The following is a 27345-nucleotide window of genomic DNA, read 5'->3' as shown; positions in this document are numbered from 1 at the left end:
GGTGATAAAATGATGTTTGAAAAGTACACTGTAGTACACAGGGGGCAGGAAGGAGAGATGAAGGAGGGGTACTTAAATAGGACTGTCAAACCACTGTTTTTATTCTTAAAACTGGATTTTTTATATTCAGAAATTCTTTGGTGTTGCCAAACCACCAGATTAAATATTGGATTTTGTCTAATAATCTCAGTAGTTTAACAAGACAAAGTATTTAATATTCAGTGGTAGTACAAATTGAAAAAAAAAAAGGCAAAAAAAAATCAGAAGGCCTTGTTAAAGCCCCATTGTGGATAATGAAATTGAGGAGCAATTATAGCTCTAACAGGTGTAGCCAAGTGCAAAACTCAAAGCAAAGGAGCAGGGTAGGGAAGGAGGGGGCAGCCACGTCCACCTGCTGACACTGGGGTTTGCGGGCATCATTCATTCGCCTCAGTGCTACAGAGAGGCCACACTGTAAACACAATGTTCATCTTCCTTGCACAACATTCAGACAATGATTTCAAAGCTAAATTAGACTATTTGCATCGTGCAGTGTCCCCCTGTAAAGAAGCAAAAATGTAACAGATGGGAAAATACAATAAAGTAATTTTATGACAGTCACAACAAGCCAAGAAACTATAAAATGGCAGCTGATAGAAAATAAACTTATAAAATGTATGCACCATTAGCTTTTGCTGGAGTGGGGGCACTGAGTGAAACGAGGAGACACTGAAAGCCCTGAACCCGGCAGTGGCTGCAGGATGCCGGGGCCAGGCAGCGGTGCTGCGGGGCAGGGGGCAGCGGTGTCTGCACGCTGCATGCCCCCGGGAGCGCCCAGCGTGGAGGAGCTGCTCTGCGATTCCCATTTCCTGTGGCTCGAGGTTGCCTCACCGCCCCCTTGCACGGTAAATGAAACACCTCTGGCAGCGCGGTGAGTTTGATTAAAAAACAGGAAATATGGAAGGTAAGACATTTCCAATAATGCCTTCGAAACTGGGGCCTGGTCCAATGGCCCGTAACTCACTGGTGTCAGAGAAGCTATCGCTAGGTAAGAGATGTGCACTCTGTCCTTGCATGCAATGAAATCAGCTTTGGAATGAGGCTGAAGTGTTTTTCTTAATCTTTCTCTTTTGCTTTTTTTTATATATATTTTTATTTTTAAACAAAGGCTCTATATGATTTTCTCTTACTTTGTCTCCTGGGGGTTTGCATTTTCTCTGCTCTTTAGCACTGAATCACAGTATCTTACATTTATATGGTACCCAAAGGATCCTGAAGCATGCAGAAATTATAAGCCAAATTTTGCTCTTGGAAGCATGAGCTCAGCTCATACCAAAGTTAATGGGAGGTGAGCACAAACATCTAAAGGGAAGAATTTGCCCTTCAAGACAAACAGGAATCGTTTCACCCACTGCTGAAACACAGCTGCCTGTGAGGCAAAACATGGCAAATGGTGAAAGGCTCAGCCCCACGAGGTGCTGATCGCTATCGGCGCTCGAAGACGGCGGCCTCGGGGCAGTCAACACCAGCAGCGGGGTGCTGGCTGCCTTGCGGGTGTCTTGGGGCTCCGTCCCATCAGTACACAACTTTCTTGGCTTTTACGGTCAAAAACTTAAAGGGCTCTGAAAATTAACTTTCTTTGTTACTATTTTGAATTGACTTGGACTTTTCAACTCAAAATGTTTCATTTAAGAGCTTTCTAAGGCCAACATTTTCAGACTGGGAAGCCTGAATAAAACCCTTTGGCTTGTGTGCAGCAGCCGTCATGTCAGAGAGCTGTGCTTGCTGAACTTGCACATCGGACGAGATTTATTTGCATGTTTAGAAATTCTCTTTTCTTTTTTTCTTACTGTAGAGACCTTCAGGTGATGGAGGCCGGTGGTTAGAGGGAGAGCCGAGGTTTCCTTCGCTGGCAGGGAGCTGGGTGTCAGGTTAGGGATGGTGGCTGGTGGCACGTCAAGCTGGCTGCCCACCTGATGGCCCAGGCAGGTAGAGGCACAGACCATGGGATTAAACCCAGCGCCCAGCACACCGAGTAGCAGAGCTGAAACTCCCTTCCCATGCTCTTGTTTTCCTTTAGCTTTGCTAGCAAAGGATGAATTTCAAACTGTTCTCTCTAAGTTCTTTTTTGGATAACTCACCCCAAAGATGCAATCCAGATGCATAGCCAAGTGCCTTAAACCTCTGAACCGACTAAACCAAATTATATAAAATCTTCTGAGTTTGCAAAATCGAGTTGGGAATCTCAAGAAAACAGGCGTGCTTAGGGGATTTCCAGCATTTCCTCCTCCTTCGCAGGTTGGCAGTATCACAGAGCAGCCTCTTCCCATGGTGTTCTGGCACTCCTGGTCTCCATCCCAGCCAGAAGAGTAATTTGCAAAGGTGCCCAAAGTTAAAAAATTATGGGGGAGAATGCTGTTTGGCCTGTTCAAAGCACAGAAGGCTTCTTTTAAGCATGGGACAAAATGATGGCTTCTTATCCAGACAGGTCCTGCTTTCCCCTACTCCGTGTGATGGTTAACTGGGGTGGGAAAGCCAAGCACTGCAGGGACCTGAAAGGAAGAGCAGAAGGCTTTTTTCCTGCCTGTTTCACTAGTGGACGGACTTCAACCAAAAGCTCAGAACCATACTGAAGGAAAATCGTAATAAGGCGCCAGGACCAGTTCTTACAAAGGGCCTCTCGCTCTTCATTAGCGACACTAAAGTCCCGAGTCCAGACCTAAGTGCTGGGAGCACCTGAAAGCAGCCCCAGCCTCAGCTCAGGCTCAGCACGCAGCGATGCTCGCTGGGACAGCTTGGCACGGTCCTAAATGCAAGCTCGCATTTCCAGCCAAGCTCTGACTCTCTCCTAGCCTCTTGCTTTCTTCCAACAGCCAGAAGAGGCCAGGGGCCAGGTCGCATCATGGGGGCTGCCCCAGGGGCACCATCTCCTGCTGAGCTCTGCGCGGGGCTGCTGCAGCCCGTGTGCTCTCGGCTCCCCTCAGTACGGCTTATCAGCAGAGCCTGGTAGCTGGCCTCAGGACTGCTGCCAAACCAGTGCAAATCCACAGGAACTATTTTAGGTTAAATCCTACAGCTTAGATGAATAGGGGCGTGCATGCACGCGCACACACACACAGTTGCTGTGGCTTGGCAGATGCGTGGCAACTCATTAAGCTGCAATAACTCAATCACCCGCTATCAGCCCCATCTCTATTCTCTTAACTCCGTGGTTGGGTTTTTTCAAAGGCTCAGCGTGCTTGCAGGTCCCACTGGCAGCGCTGGGGCTTGCAGGTGCTCCAGCCCTCTGAAGATCAAGGCACTTTTTGTGGATGTCTAAATATAGCTCTGTGCCCTAATTCGGGGTGCCCGGGTTTCAAAGCATCACCACTCACCCCTGCATGAGGAGTGCCCATGTCAGGAGGCCACAGCACCCATGGTAGAGAAGCTGATGGGATGAGCACAGAGAAAGGGGCTTGGATTTGAATTAGGCACTGCAATGCTGGCCTGAATACAGGGGGGAGATGCTCGGAGGTGGGGGGTGGGGGGGAAGCCTGACCTTGGTGTGACTCCACAAGCCCTCGTGTCTATTTATCGTCGTCATTCCGAGCTCTCTCTTTCAGCTTACAAATGCAATGAACCAGCTTCCCTGAGATCATGTTTTAAATATACTGCCCTGGGGCTACACTTTAAAATTCAAAACATTGGAGGACACATGGGGAGGGCGTTCCGCATCATTTTTGACACAGAGAAATTCTCCTTGACAGCCCCAAAGGTGAGCACCAGCAAGCCCTGAGCCACACGCACAGTGCAGCACAACGCTGGAGCACAAAAATGCAATTTTCTCATACCGACTTCTCTTCCACCCCATTTGCCCTCAAATCTGAATCATGTTGCTGAAAGAGTTAGATGTGGATAAGCCTTATAAAGGAGTGGAGGTGAGAGGAGAAGTGATGGTGCTGAGGGTCAGGCAGGCACAAGACAAGCAAGGGAAGAGCTCTGGTGATGGATGCACCTACCATTAGCTCCAGCAAGATTCAGAGGGCTATGGGGTGATGGTCTGAGCCTTGCCACTGCAGCAATGTGCCTCCTTTCCTAAGGCAAACTGGCACGGGGAACATGGTGACTTCAGAGCTCAGCCCAAGCTCTGCATTGCCACCAGCAGCCACCCCGACAGATGGAGCATGTACCTTTAAGTGCTGCTCACTTGCCCCCTAAAAGGGAGACAAAAATATATTAAAAAAAAAAAAAATAGCCGTTAGGAGTTATATTACCTGCAACAGCTGAATTTAATTAGTAGCGCAATCACAACAAATATTTAAAAGGTCTAAGAAGCCACAAAGGGAAATTTGCTTTCCTGTACCTCATGTGCGCCGTGCTCAGCAGCGCTCTGCCATCAGTGACTCAGTTTGAGGAAACTTCACACAACTTTGGGGTTTTGTGACCATGGAGGAGGTAGAGGTTTGGGTACAAAGGATAATTTCCTTGCCCTGTTGCTGTGCTCTTCCCAGCCACTAGCCCAGTGCTAGGTGGCTCTGTGTGCTTTGCACCCTGTGCTCCCTAACATCTGCCTCCAAACAGGAGGATTTTTTTTCTCCAGTAAGATGAAACCTGAAAAACAGCAACAGCAAGCAGCAGGCTGCAGCACTGGCCATGAGCCTGGGGCACCCACAGCACTGTGTAAGTGGTGTGGGAGGTTTTGATGCCCTGAATCCCAGCAGCCCAAGCCCAGCTGTGTCATTGGGCTCTACCCCTTCATGTGAGCTGGCTCTCAGGTCCCACTGAGGCCACACCATCGCCTTTCCATGCATCATTCTCCTTTGCATAGGGCCAACGACCGGTTTGGAGGTACTGTGTGGGTGTCAAGGCCAGGCCTGGCTTGGTTCCTGCATTCATGGGCACCTTCTCTGAGGAGCCACAGGGCACCTTCAGCTAATCACACCCTAAACACACCCAGGTGTCGCTGTGCGGGGGCCATCAGTGAGCCCCATTCATTGCTTGCCCCCTGCATCCTCCCACCCATCCTCCTGCTGTGGAAGTCCTCCAGGAACTCCTGTCCCAGTAGAGACCCAGGTCTGCAGTGGGTTGGGGCGCCAGTGCAGGCAGTGAGGATGCAGCTTTGAGCAAAGCAGCAGTGGAAGATCTTCCATGATCCCTGCAGAGCAGAGGGGGAGACACAGCAGGTGACCAAAAGGCCATGCACCACCGCCTCCATGGGAAGCGTCTCTCCTTCAGGGCAGTGAGCTGCGGGGTCCTGCCGTGGGACCAGGAAAATCCAGGTCTCTGGAAAGGAGCGAGTGGGCTCCTGCACAGCATTTCATGCCGGGGCAAATTCCTCCTCCTCCTGCGACCTCACTGAACCCGGCAGACAAGGAGGGGACTTGGGTTCATGCCTGCACAAGCACCGAATTACCACACACGCACTCGCCCCCCGTGCAAGCTATCTGGACGCTTGGTCTCGACAAGAAGCAACTGCATGTTATGTCCTGATTTACTTCTTCAAGTCAGGTGGGTGAGTAGGAGTGGGGAATTTGAGGAGGTTTTGGGTTATCTCCCGCTTCCATTTCGTGCCGCGTCTAAGCACGTCACACTTTGCTGTTGGTCTAACCCAGCTACTCTCGCCTCGGGGCAAGGAGGAGGAAGGAGGGCTCCGGGCTCAGGCTGGAGCACCATCTCCAGGAGATCTCCTGGGGCTCTGTGTTTCTGTCCTCCTTCTTGGGGCTCTGGGCCGCAGCCTCTGGGGACAGCTTGGTTGGTCCTAACGCAGGCCGCAGGAATGGATGTCTGTTCCCTGCTTCACCAGGGAGTCCCGGGATGTCCGCGCACCCAGTGGTTGGAGCTGACGTCTCCAACATGTTTAGGCACTGTGAGCCACTTAACATTTCACTTCAGTATTTCCTTTTGGCTGGCTCTCACCTGTCAGAGAAACCTTCACCAGCCACACGCACAGCGGCTTAGGCGGAACTTCCTCTTTGTTCCACAGGACTGCCACCTAGCTCAGCAGGAGTTTTATCTCCTGGGATGGGGTGAGGCTTCAAGAAACGGAGATTTTCAGGAGAAAGGAGTGCATGCGTAGCTCAGTGATCTCCACACCTACCTCAGCCTAGTCTACCTCTCACGTACCTCCCCTTCCAGTGGGCACCAGGTAAGCTGCCCCGTTCTGTCACAGCTTAGCTTGCTTTCTCTGCCTACCACCAGTTTCTAGAGGCCTCTGGTGGGACACCTTCATGGTAGGGAAGAACACGAGGGTTGGTCACCTGTGCCCAAACGGCCTCCAGCCTGGGTCGGCACATGGGGAGGTGGGAAGCTCGACAGCCCCAAGTCCTGCCCAGCACCCCCATGCTCGTTCCTGTCAGTCCCGTCATGCAGCAGCCCATCCAGATGCACTGCCTGACTTCTGCCAATGCGCTCCTGAGGTGGAGGAGAAAAAAAACCTGTCTGGAGCAAAACGCAAAGTCTGGAGCACTTGCTCTCTGGTGGGATTAGGAGCAGGCCCTCAGCCAGCAGGCCTGGCTGGGGCTGGGGGCGTCCTCGGAAGATCCTGGGGAGGCAGGGAGCCCCCACAGCTCCCCTGCCTCCAGGCACGGCTGAGTCCCCTGCCTGCACGCCTGTTGGCAAGCCGCAGATTTGCCATTTGTGCATCCCCGGTGCTATTTCCTTTGCGAATTTGAGTTTCAATATGGAGAACAGTGTGGACTCTGAGCCCATCTGGACTCAGCCACTTGGGAGTAAAAGCAAATGTACTTTGAGCTCTGAGACCCCAACACGTCAGTACCCAGGCAGGAGAGCACATGCCACAAGGGACCTGCAGGGCTCTGGCTGGTGCAATGCCACACCTGTAGGAGAAGGGACCTTTCCTCTGCCATATGGTTGATGAGAAGCTGGGACCAGCCTGATGGACAACTGGGGCAAGGAGCTGTGCAGTCCAAATCCTTCCCAAGACAACAGTCAGATGGCCATGAGCAGAAACGGAGGAGAAAGGGGGTGTTTCCTGCACTCCTCTTCTATTTTAAGGAAAATATATGGTACGTTACGTGATTTAACATGCTTTACATACCAAAAATGAAGTGAGCATAAAGGAATCATCTGTATGGAGAGGGAATCTGATGAAAAAAAAAGGAACCAGTGTGGGGCAAGGGAATGACATAAACAGTTAACTTAAACAAGACACAGTTTGGTGCAACTTGGCTCCGCTCGTAGCCAGCACATGGGAACGCTGGGCAAAGCCATATTGCACTAGTTATAGGCTCATCTCATAGACTTAGAGATGGAAAAGACTTATTAGGTCATTGAGTCCATCCCACCTGCCAGTGAAGGATTGTTCCCTGCAGAATTTTCTCTATTGCTTTGTACAGTCTAATTTTAAATGATCCAAGCGATGTGGTCTCAGCCACTTCCTTGGGGAGGCCCTTGCACAGATACGTTTTGTTTAACTCAGCCTTTAAATGGTTAACCCTTTTCTCCCCAATTCTCTTCACGTTTTCATGTTTCAACTGTCTGAAGCACAAAAGGTTTCTTTTTATGTTTTTCAGTCTATTGTACTTACATAGTTATAGCCACACAGCCATCACTGCAGCCTGATCTGAAACAGAGCATCACATCTAACTGGCTAAAAACATTAATAATGTATCACAGGAAATAAACCAAAATTGCTTTAAACAGGTGTGCAAACGACCTCCTCAAAGCCACAAAACATTCAGGACATTCCAATACGAAACAGCTATCAGCATGGTGTGGATGCTCAGGTATGTTCCTGTTTGGTGAAAAAGTCGCTGATTTTCACCTTTTCATCTAGCTTATGAATATATTTCATCTTCATTGGTAGGAAATAAGCCCAATGTGGCTTAGAATTTGATAAGGTTTTGAATGTTGGTAGACTCATCTGAGGTTATTTCTGTTATTTAAGTTCTAGGAGTCAAAATTTAGCCCAGGGACAAGCCTGGCTTGTATTTTCCCCATCTCAATGAAAGACTCTAAAAAAAATAAAATGCTAGCTAACCACAGGCTTGTGGAACAAAAATAAAATAAAATATAAAATATAAAATAAAATAATAAAATAAAAAGTCCTGACCTGGCTCCTCTCTTTCCCTAATTCCTTTCTTTTCGCCTTCCACTGTGAAGTGCACTGTAAGTACTCTATTAACCAGTGGTGCACAGAAATGCTTCAGCTGCAGGCAAAACGCAGGCCAGTGGGAGCATGAGGGAACAGCCACCTGATGGAAAGGTGATGGGAAGGGATTCTCAATGGGTCTGTCTGGTGTTTATTTGTTTTTTTCTTCGTGCCACCAAATGCTGCCAATCCAGCACATACAGCTCTTTGACCTCAGGAGGTGCAAAGGAGGAGTACGTGCGTGGAGAAGGATGCATAGGTTGTACAGCAATGTTCATCCCTGGGACGCAAAGAACGCAGCAGAAGATGTTGCAATTCCTTGCTGGTTTCCCGCACATCAAAGGTTGGGGATTACTCCATTAATCTCATGATCCATAGGAGCTATGGGAATCGTGCCATATTTCAGTCTGGAGAGGATGTTTTGTGGGGAGAAAGGTAGTGGGGTTTATCAGACAAGCTGATGCAGATGAGAAATGCCCACCAATCCCTTAGGCCTGCAGAACAAATACATAAGATAATACTTTTTTTCTGAAAACTTTGTCTCTTTTACTCCCGCAGCCCATTGGAGTGGGAACACAACTACTCGTGCTTTAGCACAGGGCTTTTTCTTACCCCTTTCCATTACACAAAAACCACTCGGCATTGGGAAATGGCACAAGAGCACCAGCTGAATGGCCTGACCAAGGAAATACAGGCACAGCCAGTACACAGCTGGATCCATCCCTGCCAGACACCAGCCCAAAGCAGAAGACTAAAAGAAACTGAAGTGCTGTAGAACTTGTGAAGAACATCATGGCAGGTAATCATGATCAGACAGTAACTTCAAAACAGTGTATTTGGCCTTTTTTTTTTTTCACTCGTTGCTAGCATGGATAAAGTGAGCAGCATTTGGTCTGTGAAGGGATGCCCTGCATGCACCCAGTGGAGTCCCTGCGACTCCAACAGTCACCCACCTCTGGAGAGCTGCTGGGAGAGACCCTGCCAGGCCCTAACTATGGGGTTTTGCTATCAAATAAGTTATATTCCTGAGATATAATGCATGTGCACTTATACACATACTTAGATGTTTAGATTAATTTCTATTTCTGTGGCTTCTGAGACCTTTTTGTCCAGTTACCCAGCTGCTGGTCTAACAGTGTAGGTGTCCCACCTACAGAAAATTTTAATTCCTGGGCATCACAATGAACATTTTATCAGCTTCCCGGCAGCATGTGCATTCATCACACGTCACTTAAGCCAGGGAGATCAATGTTCCTCATGTGCTGAACAAGCTGCTCCAGCACCCACCTCCATGCTTTGTTTTCCTTGCCAGTAACGCAGCAGCCAGGTATCGCTACAGCTCCAAAGGGCCTCCAGCAGGGCTGGTGCTGAGGACGGTGTTCCTGCCCCTGCTGGGACCATCTCAGGGGATGTTAGCCTGGTGGCTGCCTGGCCACACCAAGCACGCTTCACCACTTCGGTTCAGTGTGGTGTATTGTGATGTTTCTGCACCAAAGGTGTGTTCTAGCTCCAGGTAAGTGAAAGACAAGCAGCGGAAACCACAGCCTCCTTGTGTTTTGCTTGCTTATTTGTTTGTTTGGAAACTCCCCAGCCACGGAGACTATTTTTAGAGGCAGAATCAGGAAGCTGCCGAGCCAGAGAGCTGGGAGGCAGGCGGGAGGTGAGAGCCCGCCCGGGGAGGGGACTGGATGGAAAACCAAGCAAGAGCAAAGCGGTGCAGGAGGACACGGAGGAGCTGCGAGGAGCTGCCTGCTGGAAGCTAGAAGTGCAGGAGCGAGTCCGCGGGTGGGGACGGGCAAGGGGAGATGAGGTCAGAGAGGTACTGGTGGGTGGAGTGCGTCCCGTGGGGGGGAGGACAAGTCCAAGAGTGCAATTCGTAAAGAAGTCAGAGAGCGAGGAGTTACTCTGTTCGGCGCAGCACAGCTCGGGAGGCTGAGGCTGTCTCTGTCTCAGGTTTCCTTATTTTGAGCTTTTTAAAAGAGCACCTTTTATTGCCTTGTCTACTGCCAAACAAATGGATAAATAACCCTGTGCCTCTCCCCTCAGCCTTCTTATCGCATGGGTGTGAGTAAGCCCTTGTGCTTGGATCCAAATTCACACTCCCAGCCTCCTGGGATGCCCATCACGCTATCCTCTTCAGATCTGCATGCATCCTCAGGACCTGAATGTGTCCCCACTAGGCTGCTCCATAACCCCCCACCATTTTCCATAGGACACCTTCTAGTTGCCCTCCTACAGCCAGGGGTAACCCAGTGGGCTCCAGTGAACTCCAGTCAGAAAAGCCATCTATCAGATGAAGGGAAGTTCACAAATGCAGCAGGTTCTTTCCAAACTCAGATGCAATTAATGATTAAATATCAGCAAGGGGTGGAGGTGACCCAGTCATTCGCCAGGCACTGAGCAAAACAAAGGTGCTGTGAAGAGCCACGCACTGAAGTTGACGTTGCTTGAACTCCTCCCTGTGAAGGCAAGAGCTGTCCACATCTACCCAGACCCTTCTAGGCTCTGCTGAGAGCCGAGCATGTTCGAGCACTGTCTCGTTATTCCTGCACAACAGCGGAGGCACATCAGCAGTCAGGAACTAGACCTCAAGCTCACAGTGCAAGATAAAGCATCTTGAGGCTTGCGAAGAAGTTATGTAGATGAACGATAACAGTTGAGATTAGACAACCGCAGCCGTGTAAACAGGCTGCTGCTGCTAGCTCACAGCTCTGCGTAGGTGACCCCCCGGGCCAGCAGGTCTCACTAGCTCCAGGATGTGTCAGCATCACGATCCAGTGCTAAGTCAGGGAATCCAACCCACCCGGCCTCATTACCATCCACGCTGAGATCTGAGCCTTTGAAGCTGTTCAGTGCAATCAGTGGGAATCAGGGAGCTCAATATCCTTGAAGATCCTGGCCTGAGGCCACGGAGTTTAGAAAAACATTTGAACATGTGCTTCACTGTCAGCGTGTTGGTGTTTTCCTGCGTGGAGGGACTTACCGAGGGGATGGGGGTGGGGGGCTTTTCTGCAACGCTTCTGGCTGTGCTGTGGGATCCAGCCCTGAGGCTCAGCTCTCATCCTGCTGTGGCAACTAACAGGGTACTCTCCAAGGCAAATCCATGCTCCCTGTTGCAAATTGCCTCCCCAGGGGATGAGCTGACACCTCAGGGGGCCGTGCTTCCAGCTGGTGTCTGCTGCCACATGCCTCCACCCCAGGGTGACACTCCTGGCCCCTATGGCACCAGAAGGGACCTTACAGGTGTCCTGGGGATGTCACTTCTTCAGCCACTTTGAAGCAACGCAGGGGCTTGCAACCACGCCTTGCCTCACCCAGCGCATCTGGTGCTCCCCAGAGATGTTGCAGCAAAAATTGCAAAATTCTGTTTTGCTTGGCAAAACCAAACCCATCGGCTCGGTGACAAGGGCTGCCCATGGGTCTCAGCCACACCAGCAGCATCCAAGCCCCTGCTCCTACAGACCCAGCATGAAATCCCTCGGGGAAGCAACAGCACTGCCTGTGGGGTGCTTTTCCTGGGCATTGCAACCTATATTAGGAAGGGCTGGGTATTATGAGCGTGCTCCCTGCTCCACCAACCTCCAATGATTTTAACAGAGCTCCTTGGACTTTCAGCACACGGGGCGGTTTGGTCATCTGCATGCAACAAGAGGTCATAACAAACAGCAGAGAAAGGGGAGGGGCGAGACGCTTGTTCCTCCCACATTGTAAGCAAGGAAATTAATAAAGCAGAGATGACATCTGCTGCCCTTGGGCTAGAGGAGGCCTGCCTTCAGCCAAGGTGCAGCAGCAGCAGCCTGCATGCTGCTGTCAGGTGCACAGTGGGGCGCAGCCCGCTCAGGGTGCGCATCACCACTCGCACGCCTCGGCCAAGGAGCCCGCAGTCAGGAGCTCCTGGCCCGATGCAAAGAAGTGCCAAATGCTCTCCCTCCCTTCCAAAGGAAACAGCGGAGTCAGCACAATCCTACCTACACCCGGACTCCGCCGAGGCGGCTCGGGGTTGGAAAATCCCATTACCACCCATTGAGACACCGTTAAACAATTTCCCAGCCGCTCCACGTGATCGCGCATAGTCTGCACGGGAGCCCAGGCTTCAGCAGCACTTTCACACTTCCAAAGCGTGTCTGCTGGGTCATGTGGAGGCTTTCCAAACCTGTTAAATTCACCTGGTAAGTGTGCCGCTTTGGCCCAGGCTGGCAGACCCGCTGGGAAGTGAGAGTGCTCAGCACCACCTACAACCACGCGTCCTCCTCACCTGGAGTTTTTCATCCTGCTGCGGCTGGATGATGAAAATGCAGAGCATACCATGCAAACTGCTGTGTATCTCCATGCGAGCTTGGCCTGTGGCAGAGCTCTTCCCAAAGCAAGTATTCCAGGCTCGCATATAAATTAAAGCTCATAAATCAGTGGAGAAAAAATCTCCTCTATGGCAATGGCCAACTTGTTAGAAGGGAGCTAAAGGCTACAAATGGTTTTCAATGAAGCCTTGCTAGCTGTCAAGAATGCACGAGGCAGCGGCGTTGTTTGGATTGGGAGCGTGTGTCGGATTTTTCTCCCCTCTTTTGAGGACAATGAAATGTAACAGCTTTTCTTCCCCTCCAAGCTGCACAGAGTGACCCGAGCCGGCAGACAATGGCACAGATACAATCTCAGGAAATCATGAAGTGACCGAAGAATGGCTGAGGAGTTCTGAATAACTAAATAAAGTCCTCTGTGTTTTCTTTAGCAAGTAAAGAAAATACTTTTAGCCTTTTAGTGTGACTTTTGGGGTCAAGGGGGAATCTCGAGTCCAAATACAACAAACCCGTGTGGAAATTGCTGCCAAGAGTCTGATAGCTGGGCTGGGAGCTTGCCTCGAGGCTCAGATGTGCGAGAACAGCTCGCTGAAGGCAGGCGGAATGTGGTTTTGCTCTGAGCATGGGGACCTCGTCTTTTCCTGTAGATGGTGGGCAGCCCCTGGGGCCCACAGGTGCCAGCACCCCAGCGCTTCCCAGCATGAAGCCCATTTCCCCATTGAGGCTGCCAGATCCTCTTCAGAGCACCCAAAAACAAGGTGCCATGGGGCGGCAGCAGCAGCTCTTGCTGGTATCCAGTGCTGTGTTGTTAGCAACACATTGCAAGATCATTGTCCATTTTTATTAAATGCATTTCGGAAATCAGTGATGTGCTGAGGGTCGCAAAGTGCATTCATAGATAAGTCAGGAGGCTGCAGGGGCGGAGGTCTGTGAAGGATGAGGCTGTGTATTTTTTAACTGCAACGTCTGACTTTCACCCTGTTGAAAAATCAAAGCACTTTCAGCAGCTCTTCCCCAGACAGGGCCTTCCAGGTTTCTTCTGTGCCTACGGAAGGCAGCAGTGGAAATAGCAGGGCCACCGAAACAGTGTCCGCAGAAACATGTTAGCATGGGAGCTGAGAGGAGCTAAAAGGCTCAATAAAGAAATAGGAAAAGAGAATTCCCTATTTCTCAGCTTCCAGATTTTGGATACATTGTGATGCATGGAATTACCTTCTCTAGCACACCTCTTGAAGACTTCACCTTTTTTTTGTTTTGCCTCATGCTGCTAAAACAGAATCAAGCTTCTGGTGCCCTATTCAGAATAAAGTAGAGATGAGTAATTCTGGCTTCAAATACACATTCAGAAGATTTTCCTTTTTTTTTTTTTTTTTTTTTTTTTAAGTTTGCTTAGATAGTAGTTGAATACTTGTATTAGCACATCCACCAGAGACGCATCGGGCCCGGTGCCAGTTTCATGTACCCCACCTGTTGTCATTGGCACGGGTGGAAGGACTCTCCCTCCACGATGAGGCCATGAAGAGCAGCACCCATGATGCAGGAGCACGCACCATTGACTTCTTACTCCAGCAGCAACAGGATTGCTGTAGACATGATGTGCAAAGGAAACGAGGTTATAGAGAGATGGTATCTTTTACTAGCCAGGAAAAAAAAAAAAAAAAAGAAAAAAAAGACTAACTTTCGGGCACACAAGAGCTTCTTCTGTTTGTTTGGGGTTTTTAGATTGTTTGGGGATCATAACAGCCTAATGAAAGATATCACCTCTTTCTTATTCACAACACTCCACCAAGCGAAATCTGCATTACAAGAAATATTCTGTGTGTTTTGTCTTATTTTCTTCTGTTACGTCACTGTTTGTGCAAACAAGGTGCACCCAGAGTTCCCGCAGCCTTGCCTCTACCTCATACAAAGTTGTGTTGCGCAGCTTCATCGTGAAGCCATCTGCTCTCAGAGAGGAGAAAGCCAACGTCTGACATACCACGTGCCATCAAACAGCCTCAGAAGGACAGCAGTGGGCAAATGATACCCTGCATCTGCTCAGCTCACATTCATTTCTAGCCACCTAAGGTTTGGCTGCAACAGCTCTTCTAAACCCAAATACATATGTTGGCTTAGAGGCACCATAGTAAAGTAGCCTAACAAACCGAGGCAATTGGTTTTAATAAGAATCTTGGCTTGTTTAGACAATGCACTGGATCTTCATGTTGGCACCACAAATGTTTTTTTAGGAAAATGTATGCATCTTTGCAGCTCTCAGCAACTAAATCCTCCCTGCACTTCATGGAAAGGGTTTCCTGGCTATCCGCTTTCTGATGTATTCCAAGTTCCTTGCAGCTGATTGTTGTCTGGGCTGGAAATGCTTTTATATTCGGCTCAGCCATTTGCCCCCGTTGCGTGCTGTGAGCAGGGTGTGCGGGTGGCACACTGTGCCCTTCCTCCATCCCGCACCTACAAACGGGGCCGAGGCATTTCGATGCTTCCTGAGTCGCGTCGCACAGATGTGTTTGGAATAGCTACGGAAGCGGCTGTCTCCTGCTACCCAGCCTTATTACAGGCAGTAGCAATGCTCCCAGAGTTCAAAGGCATTTCATGCTCACTGAGCGTTTTTCAGCAAGAAATCTGAGATTAAATAAACTCAAATCCTCTCCGAGGAGAAAGCAGAAGATGGAGGGAGAGGCGCTGACTCTCCGCTGCACAGCATGCGTCTTGGTGTACCTTGGAAAACACCCAGGCGAGGTGCTCCTCAAACCCACGCCTGGCCAGGACGCGTCACTGCTGGGGCCAGACCTGTGCCCACTGCACTACCGTGGATTTGAATGGGTTTGTGCCAAGGACACCGACCTGCTCAAAACCTGAACGTCACCCTGGATACTCCTGAGCGCTTGTCCTAGAGTTCTGGGCAAAATCCCGAGGGGCTTGGAGAGGATGCATTGGATTTACAGCTTTTCTCCTGCTTTCTTCTATAAAAGGTGATAGGTTAGGTTGTCACCAGCAGAAATACTTTGATTTAGTGAGTACAGGCACAAGACCTCCTCTCTAGAAAGAGTTACTGCTGACCTGCCAACAAGCAGAGGACTGCATCTTGCTCTTGTGCTAAAGAAACAGTGCCCAGGGCACATTTCTGGCCATGGACAAAAAGGTGGCTCCACTCATTGCTCAGCCAGGATTCAGAGGGCACAAGAAATCAAGTTGTTTGATGTTTTTCCTCTCCCTAACAACACTGGCTCTGTGGGAAAAAGAAAATACTTGAGTCATAGAAGTGACTGCAGTGTCATTCCTGGTGACGGGGATGTTTACCAAGGCTCAGCTGGTAGAGCACGGCCCTTAGCAGGCTGCAGGCGTTACTTTGCACCCTCCACACCCTCAGTGAGTGCTGTGGGCTCCCTACAAAGCAGCCAACCTCGCACAAGCTGGAGGCATTTTGCCTCTGTACATCTGCAAGACTGAGGTCCGGACTTGAGCCCATTCCCTACGAGCCTGAGGAAGTCTTGTGCTGGGCATCCTGGATGTCACCAGGCTCGTGAAGGTGTTGATGGTCCCACAGATGCAGATGATGTCCAAAAGAATGGGGCATGGAGATCTACACCCACAGCACACTCAGCTACTTAACTCCCATCGACTTCACTGAGACAAAGACATTTAATACCACTGAGGATCTGGACCCGACGTGGTTTGGAATAACCTGTTGGATACCATTCCTTACCTTCAGGTGACTAAGGACTCCCAAAATCCAGTCCCAAATGCCCCCAGACACTTTGGACAATCAGCATATAACTCTTCCCTGGGCTGCCCGGTTAAAGGCCACTGTGATGATGCTGGAAAAGCCAGCAAAGGCTTGACCGTGAAAAAGCCATCAGGCTCATAAGTTGGGAATGATGCAATGGCAATTAGCACATCTTCTCTGCTGTAGACAATACGCTGCGAGCCCAGGATAGATCTAAAAGCCTGAGAGGCAGGCAGACAAGAGTGTTATGTCCTCTGTCTGAGAGCCGAATCCCAGGGAGGGTGGAAATAGCAATGTAGGACAGCTGTGAGTATGCTTAGTATTAATATCAAATATAATAGTAATTCAAAACAGAATCTTTTGGTACAGATCTGAACTGCACGAGCCAAGTTATGAAATGATATTAGCATCTGGATCTGAGAAGCAGCTGAGACTAAGCTGGCCAGCGTTTGCCATATGTCTCATCTGCAGAGAGTATTTAAATAAGTAAACACAATGAGTTAATAAATACATGAAATAACTTTGCAAGATAAGCACCTCTCTGTGCTAGTGGCATGGCAGATTGTCAGAACAACCACATCCAGTGGAAACTCTGAAAGGGGAAAATTCAGATGGCACAATACTGGCTTTTCTTTTGAGTATTCAACTGGCTAAATAGCATAGCCCAGAATGGTGAACATTTACAATGATTCTTATCTGCTGGCAGGTGAGAGAATCCTGCTGTCGTTGCCAAAGCCTTAACTCATCAGAAAATCAGTGGTTCTTCTTGGAAACATGAGCTAAAACCTTTCACAGACCTTCTAGCTACATCCCTGTGTAGGCAAAGGGGGCTATTATTTTAACAGCATCAAAGGTACAGAAAGTCATGCTGCTTTCCAGTAATTCCCTGACAACACCTAGAGGGTGAAACAAACCTGCTGGTGGTCTGATCTGAGCTGAAAAAAAAAAAAAAAAAAAAAAAAAAAGATACTGAATGCTGATTCTGGGAAAGAGATTACTACCTAAAAACAGGCCAGTGTCTTCATTTCATTTTGATTTCTGCAAGTATCTGAATATCTCCAGTGAGGAATTAACCTAGAGAGGATTTCAAGATTTGGCCCAAGAGAAACTCTTCAGGGACTGCCACAGTACAGGCTTTTATTAAGAAATCTCTCCCCTTTGAACAGCGGATGGAGGGCTTGAGCACAAGGTCAACGGCATCCAGTTGCTTGGCCATATCCACGGGCTCCTAAACACATCCAACCCCCTGAGCAGTTTATTCTGACTCACATTCCTTTATTGATGAATAAGGGAGAGAACTTTTAATTGCATACCAAGGGCATTTTTACACAGAAACTGTTGATAAGCTCAGCATCGCCTTAGAAGACATCAATGGTTTCATTCTAATAGGCTCTGGCATTGCTGTGTGCCCTCAGTTCATCAGCCTCAGCTTTTTTATTTTGGGTGGTACAAAATGTTCCTGAAAATTGACACTGCTGTTAGCAATGGGTGCCCAAAGTGATCACCTGCAGTAAGTCTTAGAGAAGTTCAAAGACAGAGTTTATCTTGGCTCTCCAAACTAGAACATGTAACGTTATTTTAATTTAGAACAGGACCTTGTTTCAGTTCTCCACGGGTGGATACGAATGGGACTGAACGTCCTGAAGATACATGAGCTGAGTCCCACAGACTTCATTAGTGTTCACACCCCCTCCCCCTTTTGCAGAGGATACTGACAAACTGGGTTATTCAGAAGAATTGAACCACATACAGTCAGGTTTCATGGGGCTTAGTTTAAACAGGTGTAAAATCCTCATGAAGCATGAAGCAGTCATGCATCTCTCTGTGAAGTCTGCCATCACCAGGAGGTGTTTACCCCACAACAAAAGAGGCAGGAAGGCAGACGAGTGCATAAAGATCTGATACACAAAAGCAAGTCATATCTGCCCAAGCAATCGATACCTTTTTTCCTTGCCTCTTTCATACAATTTCTGAACAAAGTTAAATTTTCTATAGGCTGATTATGGTTAGTGGATCAAACGGTCCTGATGCTTGGTGGATAAAAGCTTCAGGAATCAGTCTGAGGGCAGGGGCTGCACAAAGAGACCCAGCTGCAGCTCCACGCACGCACAGGGTGCAGCAGGGTCCCAGCCAGCCCGGTGGGTAAGGCAGAGGAGCTCTGTGTGCCTGCAGTTTGGCTCACCACACCTTCCCGATGCTCCCAGCTCCTGCGCAATTACAGTAAGGATCTGAACCCGCAGCAGCCGACCTCAAAGGTCATGTGTGCCTCCGCCACCTGACGCGAAGGGGCGAAGCATTCCGAGTGGTATTTTTTTAGTGATAGGGGGAAGTATAAAATACATTCTCGTGCATGAAACTGAAGGGTGAAACGGCTTGAACCAACTAGATGGAGCAATCAGTCCAAGAGCACAAACACACAGAAATATGATGGGTATGAAATCATTCGGAGCCAATCAGTAAGCTCCCAACTTCTAAAGCAATTTCATAATTGAGTAATGGGACACAGCAGGGTCTGAACTATTGTGTATTATAATCTGAATGGAATGCTGTGAGAAGGCTCGAGCAATCTGATCGCACCGAGCCCTCGCTCACCAGAAATGCCTTTGACATATTTCCTTAAAGCACAGCAACGAGAGCGAAGTAACTGCTTGTTAATGACACCCTGATGGGTTGTCTGCAGCGCTGAAACTGAGATAGCAGAGATTGGAAAGCCTGTGCCTCTCCTTGGCTGGAGTTAACACACCAGCCCCCACAGACTGCCCACCCACTTCAACCTTAATCGCCGGCGTGCCTGTACAATCACCAGTTTCACTTCACTACATATTTCCTCCCCCAGAACTTTGCTTATAAAGCAAGAGGCACTAATAATCTGCGATGATCCCGCGCCAACCTCCTGTCATGGCTTAGTGCTCGTGCTCCGTGGCTGGAGCACACTGGCTGAGCCATGGCTATCCGCGCAGCTATGCAGGCAGGGCTCGTTCCCTCTCTGTTTTTCAGTCCCTCCTTGGATGTGCATCCATTAACTCCACCAAAAAGTTCTCAGCTCTTTCTTTTTTTAAGGACATCACTCTCTACTTGCAGACAAGCCTGGAAGGAGACAAAAGCCTGGATTTGGAACAGCTTGACAATGAGACGGCATAGATGGTTGGGGTTTAAGCTCCAAGGCATGCTGCAGGACCTCAGTCCACTGGGAGACAAGGCTGGAACATGTTCTCCATGCTCAGACCCACATTATAGACATGGGCTGAATATTCCACACTGGGATGTGGGAGAGAATCAGAAAGGTAAAATTCCAAAACATCGTGAGTTAAGATAAAGACAGTTTAATAGGTAATGCAAAAGCTGTGCATGCAAGCAAAAATAAATAAATAAGGAATTAATTCCTCTCTTCCCATCAGCAGACCTTACCAGGAAAGCTGGGTTCTGTCACACATCATGGTGATTGGGAAGACAAATGCCATCACTCTGAACATCCTCCCTTCCTCCTGCCCAGCTGTGTCCCCTCCCAGCTCCTTGTGCACCCCAGCCTCCTCTCTGTGCAAGCACTGCTCAGCAATAGCTAAAACACTGGTCTGTTATCAACACTGTTTGGGTCACAAATCCAAAACAGACCACCGTACAAGTTACTATGAAGAAAATTAACTCTATTGCAGCAAAAACAGTACATGAGGGTCCTGGTGGAGTCAGGCTGGATGTAAACAATCTCAAGGCTGGTTCTCAGCATCTCTGTATTCCTGCTCTCAGAAATGACCACTCTCATTTGTCTGAGGATGATTTACTATCTGGAAAGTGAACAATGATGCCCATGAGCTCAAGGGGACCATCTCCCCTCCATGGTTCTCACCACATATGTGAGCATGTGGTGCATAAGACTCGGGGTAACCTTGACCAGGTTAGCCGAGGTCTGCTGCATCCCATGTGTAGTTACAGCCTCCTCGCAAGAGCTGCAAAATGTTACTGCAGTGAGGTTGTGGGCAGCAAGCAGTCTGACATGCCTGACCAGCCAAGGCCCAAAACAGCATGCCCATCAGGAAAAAAAAAGTAGTGGTGGTCTCAAAAGTGACCACAAATGGGACTGCAGGACACTACTGCAGCTTGCTAGTGATAGCACACACAGGGCTGGATGGTCCAGGAGCTGCATTCCCAGCCAGTCCCACGTACCTCTCACTGTCCTGGGTGGGACCTGTGCCCCAGGTCCTCTCAGATGTGCAGGTGCTCAGTTCCTTCTGACAGCGCCAGGGACAGCACGACACTTCCAAGGATTTGGAGTCAACAAGAAAGCCAACAGGTACAATAAAATTGAGAATGGGCAGAACTGATGTAGGAGAATTGAAAGACAGCGGGGATTGTACTTTGAAATTGGAAAAATGCTTTCAAAAATTTATTCCGCTTAATTATAGTCCTGTACCTTCCTGCCTGTCCTGTCTCCTCTGCCCAAGAAGTTGATTTCACAAAACCTATCTAAAACTCTCTTGCTAAATTCTGAATTGATGAGGATGCTGCCTGAAGCTTGCTTGTGCTTGGTACCAGAGGATGCTGGCAGCTGAGCTGATAAATGGATTTTTTTTTCTGAATTGACAGATTCTGAGCCAATTTTGAAGCAGGATGGATAACTACAGCTGGTGCACGTGTGGGAGAAACCTGTTCCTGAAAATAGCTTACAGCCTTCAGATCAGACACACGATGCACGGGCCACCCCGGGGCCCAGTGGTGGCAGCGGAAAGGCTCCCTCTGACTTTAGACGGACTTTAATCAGGTCCATGTGAGCTGTGTGCATGCATGCAAGGCAGTCTGGATTTGGACTATCAAACACTCACAACAAACAACTCACTAATAAGCTGCAGACCGAGATTTTCTTTTTTCAGAGATTATTCAATAAACGTTTCCAAATAACAAGTTTCTCTGGGAAAAATCCAGCCATTTCCTACAGACAGCTCACATACCAGAAAAAAGCAACATTACTGACATAAATTATTCATTACAAATTACTCACCCAGTTCTCGCAGCCAGTGGTTCTTTACCTGGAGCTGTGGAAAGGCCAAGCTATGTCCCTTTGGAGCGAGGGGACAGGTTGTTTTAACCAGCTTTGGGACACTCAGCCAGCATGAGCTGCTTGCGGGGTCTCCTGACACCGACACGGTGTTTGCTGTGGGGACCTGTTTGCCACCAGGGTGCTGGGTGTCCACCTTGCCCCTCATCCTCCCGGCACACCTGGGTAAGCAGAGCAGGCTACAGTAGGGAGGCAACTTCCACGTTCAGCTAAGCTGGGCTGCACGGCTTGGTAGAGACCAGGCGTAACGTGAGAGCCCTGGCAGAAGGCACAGTTCTCACATTTGCACTGCACTGCCAAGTAGTGAGAGAAGGGTTCAACATGAGAGAACCTGCGGCTGGAAAAGGGACTAGCTCCGCTCTTGGCTGCTTCTCGAAGCTAGCTATTTTGCAACATTAATAAAACCAGCAAGCCCATCTTTTGCAATATGTGTTCTAATTTCTCCAGAAAACCCAGCAGCCCAGGAGAGTTCACTCCAAGACCAGGGAGCCAGTACTGCTTCTTCTGAGCTTTCCATCTGCTTTGGGACATGCAGGTGCAATTGAAACAAACGATAAATCAAAACTCACAACACAGGCTGCAAGGAAGATCTAAAGGCATTGCACAAGTTCGTGGCGAAATGCCTCACCGACATCGCACTGTCAGGATGGCCACAGAGCAGCAACAGGCTGGGGCTGCAGGGGTACAGAGATGATCTTTGGGACCCAGGGTGGGGACATCCTCGCTGCCCCTTCTGCCAAGGTCCCTTGTCCAGCAGCTCCCACTGGCAGAACATGAGCTCACGGTACTGATCTGCTGCCTCTGGAGGAGCTTATGGGGAAGGCACAGAGTGCTGCTGAAGTCACAGCAGAAATGGGAAGATATCCTGTGTTAAATTATGTTTTTTTTTTTTTTTTTTTTTTTTTTTTTTAATGTTCATACACAGATGCCTTATTTTGTAGGTCTACAACACACTGCTGTGCATCAAACGTCTCCCCTTTTGTCCAAAAGGGGTTTGCCCTCCCACCTCTAGCCTTCAGTTTGCATGAAGGGGCAACCATCCAACATGCTCCAAGCACATTGTCATAGAAAGGAAAAGAGAAAGAACAGATAGCAGTAAACCAGGTGACGAAACACTTATTTATTGAGAGCTTCCAGAGGGTAGATCAGGGGAAGCAAAGCAATAGGACTTCACTGGAGAACAGAGCAAGGCTTTGTAGGATTTCCCTCCCTGAGATGTAGGTTATCTGCAGGCAGCTAGCATTTAACTAGAACACCATTGTTCATTGTCAATGCCAAAATCATAATAGAAGACAAATACAGCCCTCACAGGGACCTCCATGAGCTGTCCCTTGTCCCACCAGCACAGTGAAGGCAGCAGCCAGGCTGCACACTGGCATGCAGCAGTGTCCACCTCCCAGTCCCAATGAACCAAGCTGGGTTCCATCGATGAAAGGAGGCATCCCAAAGCTTCAGCACAAATACACCCCTTCCCTCGGGTCACAGCATTACTCCTCATTAGGGTTCTACATCAAATATGGCTTGAATAATTTCAGAGTTGTATCCTTCCTTCTGTGTGCATACAGAAACCTTATTTACTCCCATAAACCTATCACTCACTTCTTCCAACTGTTGGACTCCTAAGACAAATCCTCCTGTCCTGTAACAGCCCTAATGCACAACAGTTGAGGAAATCATGGTGTCAGGCATTATCCTGCATCTGTCACACTGTTTTGGTGCCGGCTGGGTCAGCGTTACAGTGTATGTGGCCACTGCAGCTCCTCAGGCTGCGCCGCGCTGGGCTCGGCACATAGACAAAGCAGCACTTCAGTACATCTTCAAAAACAGGGCACACATTTTTCTAACTGACAGTTCCTTTCAAGTGTTAAAAGGATATTATTTTCTAGCACTTCAAGTACATACTTTAACTAGTTTAAAAGGAATTACTGGAAATGAGGCAACTGTGGACTTCATAATTTTTTTTTTGTCTTTCTCTGAAGCGGACAACAGAACAATGTGGACTTTCAGACTTACCAGACAGTTGAGATACGTGTGCCATGGGTCTATGTGAGAGCCAGTCTGAAGAGATTAAATGGCAATTTGAACCAGCAGCTCCCCAGAACTGATGTTCTCCCTTGGCAGAGGTCCCTCCAGCAGAAGACAAGAGTGCATGTTCCAGTACATGCATTCCAGTGAACAACTCTTCTTGCCATCTTCCTCCTCCTTCTGCATCTTTCATCTGCTTGAAATTTAGAGGACGATTTAGCAGACCTGAATTTGGCTCCTAATGAAGGCATTCTGACTTGTCAATCTCTCCCCTGGCTGTTGCAAGAAGCCTTGATAATAACTTGGGTTGTATCCACCCTTAGAAGCCAGTGCCTAATGCTAGGCCATCTGGACACCCACAAAGTGCCAAACACTGTCGTTCGTATTTAGTCCAGCTTCCTGCTCAAGTCAAATGGCATTTTGATGACTGACTGCTAAACTGCTCAGGATTTGACCCTCGTGTGTTTGTCTCGCTGTCTCCAGCAGTGACGATGGCCCGCTCGTCAGCTGTTTACTCAGTTTGCAATAGAGCCAGCTGAAAAATTTTCAACAGAGCAATTTCTCATCCAGTACAGTCTATTCAAAATCAAAATATTTCTCGGCAGTTTGTCAATTTCAATGAAATTTTACAACAGGAGAATGTCAAAACATGGTGTTTCATCACCGCCACAGTGGTTCTTTTCAATGGCATTGACGTGTTCCATTTCATTATGGTCTTTTTGCTTCCATGGATGCACATATTTGAATATTAACACAAATGCTATACAGATTTTATATTTTGTACTGCCTAGTGTCTTAGTTTTTCCATTCTTATACAACAGGAAAGTAGAAACAAAACCAACATCATTTAAATAAGACTTTCTTTTTTTTTCCCCGAGTAGTTTCTAAATACACATTTCATGAGAAATTTCCAAATTTCACTTTTTCATCTCAATTCATAACAAAAAGAGATGGGGAGTGTCAGGGCTTCTCCTGGAGTGGAAATTCCACCTCCTAACCAGCTCTCATTACCACTCAGTCCTCACCCAGCCACAGCTCCAGCTGAAATCCTTGGCTCTATGGGAATGTATAAGGTAGATCTGATTCACATGCCTAGCAACAGTCTGGGAGAACACAACTGGCAAACTGTCCCTTTGCAAAACTCCGTGAATCATCATGGCTTTGATGCAGACTGCCCTCCTCACAAGGAAAATGTATCTCAGCAACAGAAATAAGATCTTAAATCAAATCAGATGCAGCTTGAAATATTTATCTACTGCTCTTCTGGGAAGAGGAATTGTAGTGGAACAAATTCACATAGTTAGTTTACTGCTAAGATGGGCACAAAAAATTCTGAATATACCTTGACCAAAACCAAGAGAATGTGAAGCTCCAAAATTCAGGCCACTGCAGTAATAATGCCACATGATGACAGACACGCGGCCACCCCACCCCACAGGCTTTGGTTGAGGAGCTAGAGCCCATGCCAGGTCCCACCACAAGCAGAGGGATCCCTTCCTGGGGTGAGTCACATTACGAGTGCTGGTGAAACGCGAGACTGCCCTGCATGCACCGCGGTGCTGCTGAGTGAGCTCCAGACAGCCTCTCCTCTTCTGTCTGCAGTGCCTTCAGAGACATGCTCCTGGGGATGGGGATGCTCCTTCCTTTCTGAAGCTACCTTCTGGACTGCTGGGACTTACTCACCTGCATTTGCTAGTGTTTACTGGTTTCACATGATGCAGCTCCCTCCTGTTTATTTGGTGATCACCTGAGAACATAGTGAGGATGAGGGTAGTTGGCTATGTAGGTTGGTACAACACTGAGTGAAAGTCATCTGCAGAAGGACAGAGGTTGCCAGGATGAGATCTGATCCAAAACCATGTTGTCAAATCACCCACTATTTTCCTCTTTGCTTTCTTTGCAGGTTTCATGCTTCTCAGGAGTCTCTGTTGGACTCAGAAGCCCAATAGTACTCGGAGTGTTTGTCTTCGAAAAAAATAACAATAAAATAAAATACATCTTTGGAGTTGTTTTAGAGAATAGAGTTGTTTCTAAGCTCACCCATAGAATGATTTCACCTCTGCAATGCAAACCAAGGGTAGTGTTGTGGTCCCAGGAGCTGAAGAACCTTGTTGATCATTGGTAAAAGAACCTACAACATCAGGTAATTCCCGGCTTATCTGGACCAAATTGTCCCGCTTCCATCAGCCTTTGCTGCTGTGCCCACTCAGTCAGCTGTACCTCAGCTACAGCCTTGGGATCAGACTTAAGAATTTATCCAGTCTGAGAGCTGCTTTTTGGTCCACTTTCCTGAGGGTCCTCTCTCACTTGTCATCCAGCTGGAGACAAATCCAGCATGGAAACAGAATGACCACGTCCCATCACAAGAGTGGGGTACTGAGTTACTCAGCCCACAGATGCCCACCCCCAGCCAAAAGGTTACGAACGACAAGGTTAGATCATAAGTAAAACAGGGTGGGGACTTCCTAGCAGAGCGAGGAAGACTCTTAGGGTAATTTCAGTGCAAGAAAATAAATAATAACCATGTATTTCAAATGTGACTGTTGTGGAGCCCTAAGTATTTGAGGCCGGCTACCCTCGAACAGAGCCTTGAGGCCCCGCGGTCACCCCGAGGTGCTGCAGCCAGCAGCACATTGGCCATGCAGCGGCAGGGAGCAGAGAGCCGCATCCAGGCTGTGGTTTCACAGCTGCATGGCTCTGGCCTTGGGTGATGAAATAAGGCCCAGACAGGAAGCAGTTTTCCTCAACAGTAAGCTGCTATTTTTACACATTTCGCTTCTCTGACCAAGGAGACGCTTGAAGCCCGTGGGCTCTGCTCTGCTGTGCATCGCTCCAGCACCAACACCCAGAGGTGTCCCCTGTCCTGCTGCAGGCAGGGCAAGGAGCTGGGGAAGCTCTGGTCATCAGCATGGCCTCAGCAGGCCAAAACACCCTGTGTGTGCACAGGGATGAAGGAGCTCCCACGGGCCCAGCACCCTGTGGTGACAACAAGAGGCCAGATCGGGGTGGGAGGCAGCCTGCTGCATGGCCTGGCTGCTCCCCTGCTCCTCACGTGAGGCCCAGAGCACAGCCTCAGCCTCAAGTCCTTCCAGAGGAGGGGTGGCCTCATCCAGAGCTTTGCTCTGTGGCTGGTTAGTGGTGCTGCTAATACTCAGGGCTTCCTACAGCTCCTGCAGCCCCTGCCCGCAGCATGGGCAGGCCTCAGGCCCCGTCTCTCCCCCCAGGGGCCGTGGCTCCACCACAAGGTGATAGCGCCGGTTGCTCCCGGCCCCCTCCCTCCCGGCCCCCGGCAGGGAGTGGCGGCACTTCCCTGCTCCCAGGGCAACAGATCTGGAGTGAAGTCACAAAAAGCTGCAGCTTCACGGGAACGAGCTGGAAAACAGAGCTGCGAGGGGAGAACGGGCTGTTTATGCCAGAACTGCCTGACATCGAGTAACACCGAAAAGCGAGAGCGGGGAATCACGTTGTCCAGTCCCCGAGCACATTCTTTTCCTCCTGTTTCAGTGCCCGGGGGTAGGGAATCTGAGCGCAGATGGTGCGGTGGGATGGACAGGGGTGCAGTGGGACGGGCAGGGGGTACAGGTCTGGCAAAAGGAGCCCCTAGCCAGCAGTCCTGCAAAGAGATGGGTGGTGGAAACCCTGGGGCGAAGCTGGGGCGGACTGAGGAAGATCCATGCCCTCCTCTTGCTGCTAGTCAATATTTCGTGAATTATTTCAGCCCTTTGCAGCCTCACTCCCTGCATCTGCATGCATGGTGACTAGGATGTCTCATTTCACTGCCCTTGTTCTCCCACAGGAGCAGGAAAAGTTCAATGCCAGAAAAAAGCCCTGATGGCACCATGCTCACCAGCGAAATCTCACCAAAGCCATGGTGCCACCTCTGTCCCCCAGCTCAGCCAGGGCCCATCCTGCCTGCATGGACAGCTCGGGAGGCTGCAGGCTGGACTTAATGAAAACATATAAATTAGCATGTGCCTCCTAGGGGGGTTGTTAGGCTTAGCTCATTAGCGGTTAAAGCATATCCAGTGCTCGAAGTTATTTGTTTGTTTGTATTTTTGCAGCTGTCCTTAGTTCTCTTAGGTCAAGTAGAGGTGTGAGGTCCAAAATAGCATCGGGATGGCTGAGCTTATGTTTCCAGCCCTGAAAAAAACAATGAAGCGCTAATAAAAAAAAAAAAAAAATG

The 27345-nt window shown here is 49.0% G+C and overlaps 1 long non-coding RNA gene across 1 annotated transcript; it reads left to right on the top strand.

Annotated features, from left to right (window-relative positions):
• The first annotated feature begins 1162 nt into the window (after positions 1–1162).
• On the top strand, positions 1163–23936 carry LOC118173643. Its single transcript, XR_004754325.1, has 7 exons — positions 1163–5466; positions 5942–7703; positions 8627–8867; positions 14231–16393; positions 19169–19371; positions 20669–20843; positions 21585–23936. It is a non-coding gene; the product is annotated as an uncharacterized LOC118173643 (long non-coding RNA).
• Positions 23937–27345: the final 3409 nt, after the last annotated feature.

This window comes from Oxyura jamaicensis, chromosome 13 (assembly GCF_011077185.1).
Source record: "Oxyura jamaicensis isolate SHBP4307 breed ruddy duck chromosome 13, BPBGC_Ojam_1.0, whole genome shotgun sequence".
Taxonomy (NCBI): domain Eukaryota; kingdom Metazoa; phylum Chordata; class Aves; order Anseriformes; family Anatidae; genus Oxyura; species Oxyura jamaicensis.
Note: the sequence above shows the minus strand (reverse complement) of the source record. Positions and strands in the feature narration are given on the sequence as shown.